We start from the raw sequence: 12,709 nt of genomic DNA, 5'->3' as shown, positions 1-12,709 counted from the left end.
TTTTGTGCATACAGATGTATGTATCATTATTTCTCAATATTTCAAAGGTCCCAACACTAGTTAGCCACTTATTTTTCCCTTGCAAAAATTATGGTGGTAGGAACAGCATAGCACAAGAAGGACACAGTGAAAGAGAAAGGGAATGAGAATAAGCACATAAATTTGAGCTGTTGGGGAAGGGAGTAGAAGGAGTAATCATTGATAATGATGGTAAGTTTCATCTTCTAGGGTATGAATGAGAAAAATATGGTGTGCTGGCTTTTATACATGTGTATGGAATATAGAAAAAGCCATAGAATATTTCCAAGAAAATCTAGGAAAGCAAAATTAAGAACTAACTAAAATGTGTTATTCTAGACCAAGGAATAATTATTAAGAGCATTTTTTGAGATTTCTTCAACCTGTAAAACATTGACCCTCCCAGGTATTCATTTAATAATTGTTACTAACCATAACGACAATATGTGTGTTACTAATGTAGTTAATTTATGAGACAATAAATTAAATTTCTATAGCAGCCCCTAGGTTACAAACCACATGCACATTATGTCATGTTGATACCAAACCCAGGCTGTTTCCCCGTGGAGACCAGATGGAAAAGTCCTCAAAGAAAAAGCATCCATTTTCTTTCATTTGGAGAAGTGGCCCTTTCCATCAAATCCAAGAAAAAAAATAAACCCAAGAGGTAGAAGCATAACACAAATATATATTATGTTTGATAATATTTAACAATTTCTCAAATATGTGATGTCACTTTTTTTTTTTTTTCTTTTAAATGGAGTCTGGCTCTGTCACCAGGCTGGAATGAGTGGCACAATCTCGGCTCACTGCAATCTCCGCCTCCCGGGTTCAAGGGATTCCCCTCCCTCAGCCTCCCGAGTAGCTGGGACTACAGGCGTGCACCACCACGACCAGTTAATTTTTTTTGTATTTTAGTAGAGACAGCGATTCACCATGCTGGTCAGGATGGTCTCGCTTTCCCGACCTCGTGATCTACCTGCCTCGGCCTTCCAAAGTGCTGGGATTACAGGCCTGAGCCACCATGCGTGACCTACGTCACTATTATTTAACAAACCCAATCACAGGCAAGACAAAATATGAAATATTATACCCATTTCATTATGTGAAGAAATTGCAATGCATTTTTATTTCTATTTGTACTTACCCTATACTTTAATAATAAAATCTAAGAAACAAAAATTGTATGAGAAAATAAACAATAATAAAATTTTTATTTAGTCGTTTGCAGAATAATTGACTTCTTAGAGCTTTATTTAAACATCTTTGTTATTTTTAATGTAAAATTTTGATAGATTGTGTATTTGACAGTTGGTAGCAGATTTCGGAACATTAGAAGGTGATTCTTTATTATGTTAATACTCCCTAAGACTCCATTAGGAAAAGATTTAAAAATAGATAAGAAATATAAGGACGGGATCAGAAGAGTGGAGAGAAAAAGAGAGAGAGGGAGAGGGTAGACATCTAATTCTAGCTCTTAGATGTACAATATATAGTTTTATTTTGATAAAATGCCATCTTTAGTACTCAATTTTTCCTTCCTTCACCAAAGATAGTGTTCACTTTGCTATAATTCTCTCCACTTGCCTTATCTCTGTTATCTTTTTTCTACCACACATTTATGTTAGGCAGCTCAGACTAACTACAAAATAGAAATACATTTCTTAGCAGCTGTTACCATAATTCTAAAAATATACTTTTCTTTCTTACAGGATTTCAAACCTTCTGGGTTTCTTCCCAGCGCTAAATCCTGTCGACTGGATTCACTAGGATGAATAGAGAAAGAAGTGCTACATTTTAAGGTAATTTCTTTACTAAACACATAGAAAGGTAATAATTCTGGCATTTTACAATGCATGTCAATGGGCTTTCTCAATGCTTTTTTTTCAAATGTTTGCTCACCAGTTTTGTTTTAGTTTTTTGCTTTCTTACGTATTTATTTTTTAATTATTGGGAGTCATGAACTCATTGGAAAGAGTATATTCAGAGTTAGGGAGTTGGGTGCATCTTTGCATGGGGCAAATATGAAAAATATTAACAGGAATGATACTTAACGATTAGCGTGCGCTACAGTGAACTTCCTATCATGCTCCCAGGAAGGAGGTTTAGCCTCTCCTGGAGTTCAATGTTATACTACTAAGTCTAGCACATTGCTTTGCTTTTCCAAAATAGCAAATGTCTTAGCACTTACCTAATGATGATCTAAGGAAAAGTACTAGGGAAATGGCATTATTCTGAAGACTTCGTTGACAGCCGCAAACCGTAGGCTATGACAGCATTGTGGGAAAGCAAGAGAAGACTCACCTTTACCACAGAAACCCCCCCACCAACACACGCACACACACACACATTCTGGCTATTCCCATGGTATACCCTTGTTTGAGTTCTGTTCATACTGGACATAATAATTAGATTTTAGATAGTTGGCAGTTACACTACTCTTCTCCAAAAAGATTTATTTTTCCTCTGCACTCCCCATCAGTTAATCTGAGCTCTTTTGTTCTGCTAAAGGAAGATAAGGAAAAAATATTTCGTAGCTCTATTTAATCACTGGCATGCCAGCATTGGAGCTACTGCTCCATGGAGACTGCCAAAAACTCGACCTAGTTACTGCTCCTTTTTGTGGCATCTTACCGTGCGGTTTGTGGCACTTTGGAACACAAATTCACAGTTACCAGAAGTTAGGTTTATCACTGTTGCAAAGCCGCTGAGTTCTGATCCAGTATCTCACAAACTGGTACATGCCCACGCAGATCTAGCCTGTCCAGATAGACGAACAGGAGGAAAAACGCAATGCCAAGAAGGAAGAAACCGGGTCCTAATTAATCACAAACAAATAAGTCATTTTAATAGTGATGTTGCAGGAGGTAGAAATGTATTCTTATGAGAACCCTATGTTCCACCAGAATGACACTGTGAAATTATTCTACTGCCAGTTATTGTCACTAAGTTCTGGAATACTGAAAAACAAATGAGTCATTTGGAGTGTGTTCCTATTTTTTGTTTTTATATTTTAATGCACTTCAAGATGTAACACAGCTTCATGGTCTCCTTTAAAAAAAAAAAATTCCTTACACTTAATTCCAAAATGATCCTTGATTAGCAGATGGACAGATATGGAAACAACCACTTTATCTGTGGAATCAGTTATAAAAAGTGATAAAAATACACTCAACACCCCAAAAATTCAGAGTTTAAGATGGGGAAATCCTTACCATTGCCAAAAGGAAAAAAAAAGATTTGACTGTTAGTGGGACCATTTCATTCAGTAAATGTTTATCAGGCATTTTCACTTTTCTGCTTTTATTGCTCATTTGATTTCTGCTGCCTGAAATATTCTCCACTCACTATCTTCCCCTGAAGACAAACGCAAACATCACCTATGTTTGAAGCTTTCTTTAATTGCCTTTTTACCCTGAACTCATGAGCCCTTCATTCTCCTTTTACCAAAATTCTCTACCATTTATTATATACCGGATTGTTTAATACATGTCTTAAAAACTCTTCCTGTGCTATCAGTTTGAAGCCTCCATCTTTGAGAGTTAGGCTTTTCTTATTCATATTTGTATTTTTTGCAGTGCATTGAATCTAGTGGTAGCTCAAGAAAATATTATGTTCAATTTAAAAATCACTCTTCTATTTCTAGTTTTGCAACATCTTACTGAACCCCAGCACACACTGAAAATAGATCACATATTTCCCTGGCAAACAATTTACGATTTGCATTTTCAATGAGTCCAGCGTTGATGGAATTGTGACAGGACGTGTGATTATTTGATGGATTCAGAATGAACCTATTAATAGCTTTTCAGATAATTCATCTAACGTGGCTGTAGGAGCTTCACAAAGTAATAAAGAAGTCGAGATTTCAGTTAGGAGAGTATCAGATAATATGACTCCTGATGGACTGGGCATAACAACTTCCAGGAAGCTTTAGCAGAGATTTCATTTCAAATGGTAGAGAGAATTAGCCTCTCTCCTCTGTCCCTTAGCACTATGTCCTAGGATTGCCTGGTATTTTAAATTCTTTATCAGAGAATTCCTAACACTGAAACAACATAGATAACAATGTAAGAAAATTCCGTAGGGGAAATCTAGAAATGTTGACCTTTTATTTGAGAGGAAAGTACCTGAATTAGCTTTCAGATTGTCGAAAAGAAAATACAGTTATTTCCAAAACAACACAAAAAGTAAATTAAAAAAAAACTGTATTTGGAGAAGAAAATAATAGAAATAATCTGGAATTAGAGAATAAAAAGTATAGTATAAAAGAGCTTAAACTGAGCAAGTTTTTTTCAAGATAAATGAATGATTAGATCTTCTTTGGGATTTGATTGGTAGACATTTGTTGTGAGTTTCTGAAAATGGAGCTGTTCCATAAGACATGAATTGGCCTTCAATCTAATAACAATTTCTAACTACTGAACAGCATCTAGGAATCATTACTGTTTTGAAGTTTCTATAATATGTATGAATTATGACAACTGTATTGCCAGATTTACAAATAAATAGTTGTTAAATAACAAGATAAATATATTAAAATGAAAAGCATTTTAAAATAAGCTCTGTACTCTCTAAATATCCACACTGTATTATCACCTTGTTATGTTTATTTTTACATATTCATTTCTGAATTTATTTTTATAAATCAATCCTTCCATCTATATCTATATTTATCTATCTCTTTATATAGCATCCTCAAGATACAAGGCAGATGCCACGTTCCAGTATGTTTTATGGCATAAAAAGGTACTCAGTAAATGTTAAGTTGAATAAGTAAATATTGAAAGATATTGAGCTTAGACAGGCATAAATATAGTATCACATTGAAGGTGAGCTATGTGGAAATGTATAAGTGAAATTTGAAGTGACAGTTTCAATTTTGCTAATAAATACTTTCACAGTAACAATTCTTAAGGGAAGTGAAAGAACAGTGCTTTCCCTAGTATTATTTGCTAACATGAGTGAAATACACTTTAAGAGAAAATTACATGGATGAAATTGTCAACTTCCTATGACTGTTTCCTTGGTTTCTAAGTTAGTCATTAAATAATTTTAGGCCAAACACAAAAGTGATTAAGTGCACTAACGTCCTATCTCTACTTCGTATTGTGAGCAGACTTCTTCAGCTGCCTAGGACATAGATACCTTTTGCTCTGTTGTACTGATATATTTTCCTTACATTCATGCAAAAGGAAACATCTGACCTCACTCCAACTAGGAGACATCTGTCACTTCAGTCACAAGCTGAGGACTACAATTTAATAACCAATAGCTGACAAAGAAAAAACTATTTTAAAAACTCTCCAAATAGATGGTTTAATTAACAAAAAGAAGACCCCTAAAATGACAGAATAAACCCCAGAATAACTTCCCATTAAAGAATAAAATAAACACTTCTCAGTCACTGCATTTAAGCTTGAATTAGGCTTTTGAAGGTACCTGTAAAGACCTTATACTTCCCTCTCGTTCTTGCCTTAGAATGACCATCTTATGTTTTCAAATCCAGGTTCACAGCAACATATAGGTGACATTACATTAAGATAAAAGTTTGTATAATATATTTCTTATAATAGCTTACTATTTAAATGGCATGTCTGGTTTAGGATGTCAACAGGACATGTAATGATTGGCAGTAAATGAACAAAGGTAAATTTGTACAAGAATTTTGTGCTAAGTTTTATGTAACTGGTTCCCAGAAGCTATGGGAAAATAAGGAATTCTGAAAGTGAATTAATAAAGAATAATGAATATTTTAAATATATACAAAACCTTTAATGTGCCTAAAATTGGACCTTAGGTGGTGATAGGGCTCATAGTACTTAGATTTTGTCTTGTTTCCCTGTAACAGTGCATTCCGGATATCTTTCATGGTTATCGAACAGATCATTCAGATGTAAGTGAATGGTACTGAACATATCACTTGGGTAGATTATTGTGAAACACCAGTTTCACTGGAGCCACATGATGAAAAAAATCCAGATTTTGAATTAAAGAATGCTGGAATTGTCTATGTATTGGCGATTGGATGAAGAGAAGTCCTATCTAAGGGACTGCTACTATGGGTTCAGAAATGGGAGGTTTCATAGACTGCCTTTCATGAAATATAAAGCTATGCTAGAATCATCTACAGAAAAAGGACTAGGCATACCTGAATAAAAAGTGTCTCAGATATCTCTGATTAGAGAGGGATGTTAATCTTTAGCCACAGACTGCTCATCTTCAGTGGAAACTAAAATTAGGAACACTTTATTATGCCAACTTCCCTGAATCTGACATTTACAACCTTGTCTTTGAAAAATTGCTAATCATGATTTAATTGAGATAATACTTTTTCCTCATTTTTCTGTATCTTGTGTGTGTGAGTGTGTGTGTGTGTGAACACTGATAAGTAAAAACCGAGACTATATACATATACATCTAAATATGAAACATCAGGACTTGTTTTAGGAGATTTAGAACCAAAGCATAAAGATACTCAGAATGCAAAATTGCAGTAGTATAGTTGGAGTGTAGGGAGGATAACAGAGCCTGGAGAGGGGTTAAGGCAGAAAGAAAATAGTGTGAGAAAACATTTAGGTGGAGGATGGTAAAAACAAGCACTGATAATTATTATTATTTTTTTCATCTGTGTCATGACTATTCTGCTTTGTTCCACCTTTGATGTCTTATAAGGAAGAACAATTAAAATAAAGTTGTTTTCATCATGTGTGGTTTGAAGCGATTACGCTGTTTGTTGGGAAAGTCTTACTCTGCACAAGAAATGCCTGAGATGTGTCTTGCAGGCTATGGTGTAAACTGCCATGAGAATTGGTTCAAAAGCATCAAAAGCCAGCATTTTTAAGCTCTTGTATTTTTCTCCACTCCTATACTTTCCCATGGTGTATATTCAGAAGTTGCCATGTTGAGTTTTGAGTAGCTGTGATCTTGTAAATATTCTTTCCTCAGCTTTTCTAAGAAAAGCCATGTCTGATAATGTTCTGTAGATGACAGGGAACCTGGATGGTACTGTTCATTCTACTTGACCCTCTGTTCCTTGACTGAATGTGTGTGTATGTGTGTGTGTGTGTGTGTGTGTGTGTGTGTGTGTGTATTCTCCAGAGGCTGCTATTTCCCATCTTCTTTAATATTTCTATATCACCAATAAACAACCACTTCTACTGTCTTAGTTTTGAAGCCCATCCAGTAGACAAATCACCATTCTTTCTCTTCTATTTGGCCTTTAGTGGGGCAGTCATATACTTGGACCAACCAAGAATTAAGTGACCAGGGTCATTTTCAGGACCGTGGTTAGACCTACAGAAACAAAACCAAAATGTGTTGAAATTCCCAGTGTGGAAACTGTGCCTTTAAATAGAAAGCCTGCTATCAGTCTCAAAGGAATACAATTATTTCCGATGTCTCTATCTGGGCAATTGTAGCATTTCTACCAACCCATCTACTCTTGGGAAGAGTCCTCAGGTGATTTCCATCTCACAGGCTGCCTTAGGACTTTTCCTTATTAGTTAATCTTGCATTAAATATTGTAGCATAATAGTTACCTTGAGACAGTCACTCTGGGCTAGAATCAGTTTTTAAGATTTCATTTCAATCATAAGACTGAGTATCTATCCGGCAAAAAATACACTGTATCAAAATGAATAAATAAAACAAACCCACCATTTAAAAACCACTAATAAGAAATTTTCAAAGTATGTCCAATTTGATGAAATACTAAATGTTTTAAGGATACTAGTGATTCTATACATCTTATTAATAAGTACACCTATCAAATGGTAAAAAGATAAAGATATAATTCAACACTAATTTTTACCAACGTATTTCCCTTACTCCACATCATCAAAACAGAAAGCTGTTTGCTGGGAAATTGAAGTAATATCTTATGTAGAACTGGAAGCTATAATAATTATTGAAAGATAAGACTATAATTGATATTCAAAATGTTTTAGAAATTCTAGAATTCTAGAAATTCAAGATTTCTTGATAGGCACAAAATAAGTTTGATAGTAGTATAAATAATTTATATTACCTTGATAAAATACTCTTTATTTTCCAAAAAAAAAAAAATCCTCACAATAACAACGGACACTATGTCAATAGTGCAAGTGCAAAAGAAAGGGCATATATTTTCTACCTAAAGTAGTTGGATTTCATTGCCCTCTATACTACTCTGGTCATTGTATTTTGTATAACCCCTTAACAAAAGCAACACTTTTTTGTAGCTCCACTGTAAGGTAAGCCCCTTAGTCTCAAGTTTTTTACAACCTATTCGGATAAGAACTATTTTCATTTATCTGTAATAGACGCTGACTGAACATCTATACGGTGCAGTGTACGGTGAGGAAGGAAAGCATATTGTCCCCAATTTTCAACAGCTCATTTACTCCACATTTTTTTTCAAGTAATTTTCCATGTTTCACTCTTAATTTGTCTTGTAATTCCTATGATATAATGAAGGTAAGTATCCTAAGAGAAAAATGGAAGCCTGGAACATATAAGAGAAAAAGTTTACAACTAATTGGCAGAAAATAAAATATTAAAGACTGAAAGGAGGTCTTCTCACTGGACCAGAAGTCTGTTCTCTGTTTTGTCTTGTATCTTGTCAGTGATAAAATTTCTCTGAGTAGGAAAAAAAGTCTGAAAAAAAAATATTTTGACCTTATATGTACATAAAAATGTATTTAAAAAATCCTTCGCATGTAGAATGTTAAGGGGCAAGCAGTTAGAAGAAGTTGTGTCTATAATTTTAGTAGTCAATTGGTCTGTGGGATTATGTCAAGACTACTTTTAGGGAGAACAATTAAGTGTGTCCCACTTTCGTGGTAGTCATAAAAGGGATCTAAAAGTGTTAATTTGCCAAAATTATATGATGAAATGCAGTGATTGGTTTAACCAAGGTAATTATTTTCCAATTTTTCGGAATGGTTTTCCCCTGGGCTACTGTAACAAATATACTGTAGATTAGGTGGATTACACAATAGACATTTATTTCTCATAGTTCTGGAGTCTGTGAAGTCCAAGATCAAGGTACCAGCAAATTTGATGTCTGGTGGGGAGCTTCCTACTTATTTGCAGATGACCACCTTCTTGATGTATGCTTGCACGTTTGAGAGAGAGATCATCTCTCTCATGCTTCTTGTTATAAGGGCACTAATCCCATTGATGAGGGCTCCATCTTCATGACTTAATTATTTTCCAGAGGCCTGACCTTCAAATACCCTTACAATAGGGATTAGGGCCTCAACATATGAATTTGGGGGTTGGGGAACACAAATATTCAGCACATAGCAAGAATTGTTTAGCAGATTCAGGGATAGAGATTTCCTGAATTATGCAGTAGGCATAACAAGCATATGCTACAGGCATCAATAAAACAGAGACACCAACCAATTTTTTTTAAGAATTTAACATTTAATTTTTAAAAAAAGGAACTTAGTACTCTGTGGAAGAGAAACCAAATGTTGTAAAGCTTCTTCACACTCATTTTATCATTTAGTATATATATATAATTTGTGGTTAACTATTTTATTGTGGGTAGGGTTCTCTTGTCTTTCCTATCCTTATGACTTTTCTAAAGATCTTAATAACAGAGACCTGGCAAACAGTATGGATCCATAATGTGTATGGAAAGCATCGGGCACAAGAAGGAGTACAACAATGCTCAGGCATGTGCAAAACTGGAGAAGTAACACAGAAGCAAGGAGAGATCATGCTAAATAAGCATTGACAAAAATGATTATATGTGAAAGGACTTCAACAAGTCCTGTCTCTTATTTTAGTCCCAACTTTATCGATTACTAGCTCTGCGACCTCTCCTTAGGAAGCTACTTAATGTCAGATTACTCATTGGTAAAATAGGGAAACAACACAAAGGGCCATATTAAGAATTAAATAAAAAGATGCATATAAATAAATTAATTCTTGCACATACTGAGTGCTCAGGGCCACTTCCCTGCTAAGTTTATTATTACTAAGACCTTCCAGATTCTGTCCTCATGCCCCTCCATGTCCATGAAGGATGGAGTCTGTGTGATCTGAAAGGTTATTAATATTTAAAATAAAAACCCTGCTGAGTTGGAGCAAAACATCACAAATAAATTACCTTCTATCAGCAGTAGTTTCTTAATTGGAATTATATTACCTTATCATTTGCTTATTTATATGTAAATGCTTACTTGTGTTCATATCCTGCCACTATTTTCACATATGCAGCTCTTGTTTATTCATGGAAGGGGGGACGTAAATCATTGGTAGGGAATAGGAAATTCAGAAATGATGGCCAATCTTCATTTAAAACTATTTTTGCTAATAGTTTTAATTTCCTTTCGTCGAGTATATTTTTTGAAGGATCAGGCTACGACTAAGAAAGACATGGTCTCTGCCCTTGCTGAGTTTATGTTGGAGTTAAATACTAATCCATGCATCGTAACATTACTTCAGTCAGACATAGTGTGCAGGTTTCCAAAAGATAGTATAGAAAAAAGACCTACTAGTAAAAATGTACTTTGGGTTTCAGTTTTGTAATTATTTTTGCAACTCATATTTCCAAAATGTAGAAAAGTTAACACACTTTCAAAGATTCCCCTCTTTTTTTTTTTTCTCCAGGAATCTTTTCTGGCAGTTACAAGTTCAGAATGCTTTTGTGCATTCCAAGCAGTCTTGCCCAGATTCTGCCACCTGTTCCATCATTCTGGGTATATTTAGGGTATAGTTCTTTTCCATATGGGCAGTGTAATTCCATTAAGTAGCAATCCAGCACAGTTTCTTTCTTTCTTTTTTTTTTTTAACGTTAAACCTCGAGAGTTAATCGTCCATCTGTGTGTAATCATCGATTCCATTAAGCCTTATGGCCTTGTCAGATTATCAAACATTTTAAACAGTACTCCTTTCTTCACAGGAAACACATTTGATAATTAAGGGCATGATGGAATCTAAGTTTTTGAGTCTGACTCCAAGGACCCACAGTGGCTTATGTTAATCCTGAGTCAAACTTTGCCTCCTCTAGATCACTGAGCTTTGGCTACAACAGGACGTATCATCGATCTCGTTTAGTCAGATTTCTAAACAAGCAGGATATGATGTTTAGATGTCAAAGACAAATCAAATGTTTCACTGGTTTTGGTTTCACCTGCAAGGCGTACTTTCAAATTTCTGTTCGCGATAACTGAATCACATGAGTATTGAAGAGAGCAGTCCTCAGCTATAGCCTGTGTGTGACACAGACTTCTTGCTTGTTTTCATAGGTTTCTGTTGTCTCTTATTGCAGAAGAGACTAGATTTTCAGACTGTCAATGAGGAACTTCATAGAAGGAGGTAGTGTGGGTGGGTTTCTTGCCAAACTGAATTTGAACTTTGATTTTTTATGAAGGGAAAAATACTAATAATTGTCCACAAAATATTGCTGGCTTTAAGTATTTTTGTCCTTATTTTGTTTATTAAGCAGGGATGAGCACAAGTCAAATGAGCAGAGCCTAGAGAAAATCAAAATCAAGAATTCTCACTCCAAGTCACAAAGTACAATCACGATGTGTGACCAGGGTCTTGAGAGCATTAATTTCCCATTCCCTTGACAATGAATTCTCCTAATGTATGTATTAAAGACATAGGACATAGTACTTATTATCAGCATATTATAAATCTTCCATTAAAATAATACAAATAAAGCACTGTGCCTAGGCCACTGGAGATAAAACTGTTGCATAATTGACAGATGGTAAGTATTTTTTTAAATCAAGTAATAGAAAATTGTACTGCCTTCCACAGTGTAAATCCCAGAACTATCTAGTTATTTGTTCGATTTCACTTATTTTATTTCAATGTGAATATTGAAATGTTTGTCTTCAGTCTACCAAAATCTAAATAATCAAATTCATATTAAATTGTGTATTTTATTTCCTGAAACAAAACAAAGACGTTTTTATGATTGTGTAGGGTGTCTGGACCCAGGGAAAGTAGGCTTTGTATGGTCTGGTGGCAGAACTAGACGCACAGAGGGAGAATCTTGGCCTTTGCAGAGCAGCAGGTCTGGACAGCTTAGTTCACTGCACAGCCAACTCAGAAGCCCTTCCGGAGCAAATCTGGCCCAGAAGGCTGCACATATTTTTGCCTGGATAGACCTCTTCATGTTCAACAGGAGCCTCTGCAGCGATGATGGGGTCCTCCATATTGCTCACACAAAGCTACAGTATGGGACAGGAAATCTGGCTCTTTAACCCTCTGGCTGCTGCACATGACTATTTGGCTAGCAAACCAGAAAAATGTCGACAGCCTAAGGTTTAAATGATTAGTAACAGGTTTTTGAGTGATTTTCCCAGAATGTGCTAGTATAAATAGAGGACTGTGAAAGTGTGGCTTGTGGTATTTTTTTTCTTCCTTTTGATATTGTGGCTTGTTTGTTTCCATTTCTTTCCATGACACATTCCTTTTTATGACTGTGTACACCCAAGCCAAATACCCAAATGCAGGCTTGAAAAGGAAGGTGCTCACCTCAAAGCTCTTCCTGATTAGGAATCAGGTGTCTACATCCAGAATGCAGATAGGCTTTTTAACTCTCCAAAAATTGATCCATTATGGTGAGTTATTTTGGCTTATCCTACCCTAGATTTTGTTTATAGGCTGGAAGAGACAGACAAGACTATTAGTACATTATTACTTACTGCAATATTTGAGAATTTTCTCTTTTTAAAGAGTA

This window comes from Piliocolobus tephrosceles, chromosome 3, assembly GCF_002776525.5.
Source record: "Piliocolobus tephrosceles isolate RC106 chromosome 3, ASM277652v3, whole genome shotgun sequence".
Taxonomy (NCBI): Eukaryota; Metazoa; Chordata; class Mammalia; order Primates; family Cercopithecidae; genus Piliocolobus; species Piliocolobus tephrosceles.
This window is presented reverse-complemented; position numbering follows the sequence as displayed.